This window comes from Bison bison, unplaced genomic scaffold, assembly GCF_000754665.1.
Source record: "Bison bison bison isolate TAMUID 2011002044 unplaced genomic scaffold, Bison_UMD1.0 scf7180017864260, whole genome shotgun sequence".
In the NCBI taxonomy this organism is placed as follows: domain Eukaryota; kingdom Metazoa; phylum Chordata; class Mammalia; order Artiodactyla; family Bovidae; genus Bison; species Bison bison.
Genome location: NW_011494832.1, coordinates 7,308,391 through 7,310,476, shown reverse-complemented (window position 1 = coordinate 7,310,476; position 2,086 = coordinate 7,308,391).

Genomic DNA, 2,086 nt, shown 5'->3' with positions numbered 1-2,086 from the left:
GGAGAAACAGTGTCAGACTTTTCTTTTTGGGGCTCCAAAATCACTGCAGATGTTGATTGCAGCCATGAAATTAAAAGACTCTTACTCCTTGGAAGGAAAGTTATGACCAACCTAGACAGCATATTAAAAAGCAGAGACACTACTTTGCCAAAAAGGTCCATCTAGTCAAGGCTATGGTTTTTCCAGTGGCCATTTATGGATGTGAGAGTTGGACTGTGAAGAAAGCTGAGCACAGAAGAATTGATGTTTTTGAACTGTGGTGTTGGAGGAGACTCTTGAGTCCCTTGGACTGCAAGGAGATCCAACCAGTCCATCCTAAAGGAAATCAGTCCTGAGTGTTCATTGAAAGGACTGATGTTGAAGCTGAGACTCCAATACTTTGACCACCTGATGCAAACAGCAGACTCAGGAAAAGACCCTGATGCTGGAAAAGATTGAGGGCTAGAGGAGAAAGCGACGACAGAGGATGAGATATTTGGATGGCATCACCGACTCAATGGACATAAGTTTGGGTAAACTCCGGGAGTCCATGATGGACAGGGAGGCATAGCATGCTGAAGTCCATCGGGTCTCAAAAAGTCGGGCACGACTGAGCCACTGAACTGAACTGAAGAGCAATGCATTCCTAATGTGAAATTTCTACTCATATGTATTCAGATAATTATAAATCTTTTGTAATGGTTAGTCAGTAATGAAAAAGTTACATTGAAAATCACAGTAAGCTCAAAATTTTCATCAAATCACTAATTTAGTTATTAACCAGTCAGAAAAGTTTTTATTTTAGAAATTAAGAGTTGTTTAACTTATTTGTATATTTTATTTGTTAATATTTGATTTCAGAGATAAATAATATTATATTTTATTTTTTACTCTTAGCATAACCCTTGATGTGTCCCTTATTTTTAACAATAAATTCTAACACGAGCGACTGAACCATTGGTATACATTTTTAAATCAACCTTCAAAAGCTTTCCTTCTTTCCTCAAGGTCTTTTCTAGGGTACTCTATGAATGTTTCATAGTAGCTGGGCATAAAGAGGTTAAAAAACAGCTTCAATGACATGTGAGAAGGATGAGCAGATAAGTTCCCATTTCCTAAAACTCTTATGAGTACGATGATTCAGCTGCTCTAAGGGAAGTGGTAGAGGACTATCCAAGAGTGTTACCAAAATCTCTCTATGATGATTTCACTCACTTTGTTTTCCATAATTCTAGTTTATTCTACTGCTCCCTGGATCACCATGTTCTTCATGAGTCCTGGATATTCACTCCTCCTTGTCCAATTTTTTCTTACATTTTCATCTACTCCTGGTATCTTTCTTCCCTTACATAGACCTCAACTTTATACTTATAAATGATTAATAAAACTGTTAATAACTCTGCTAATATATTTGGTTGGCCAAAGTATTCATTTGGGTTTTTAAATAAGACTTTTGGCTAACCTAATATAAGCATGAACTAATATAAGCATGAAGCTAATATAAGCGTGAACTTCCTGATGTTCAAGCTGGTTTTAGAAAAGGCAGAGGAACCAGAGAGCAAATTGCCAACATCCGCTGGATCATGGAAAAAGCAAGAGAGTTCCAGAAAAACATCTATTTCTGCTTTATTGACTATGCCAAAGCCTTTGACTGTGTGGATCACAATAAACTGTGGAAAATTCTGAAAGAGATGGGAATACCAGACCACCTGATCTGCCTCTTGAGAAATTTGTATGCAGGTCAGGAAGCAACAGTTAGAACTGGACATGGAACAACAGACTGGTTCCAAACAGGGAAAGGAGTATGTCAAGGCTGTATATTGTTACCCTGCTTATTTAACTTATATGCAGAGTACATCATGAGAAACGCTGGACTGGAAGAAACACAAGCTGGAATCAAGATTGCTGGGAGAAATATCAATAACCTCAGATATGCAGATGACACCACCCTTATGGCAGAAAGTGAAGAAGAACTCAAAAGCCTCTTGATGAAAGTGAAAGAGCAGAGTGAAAAAGTTGGCTTAAAGCTCAACATTCAGAAAACGAAGATCATGGCATCTGGTCCCATCACTTCATGGGAAATAGATGGGGAAACAGTGTCAGACCT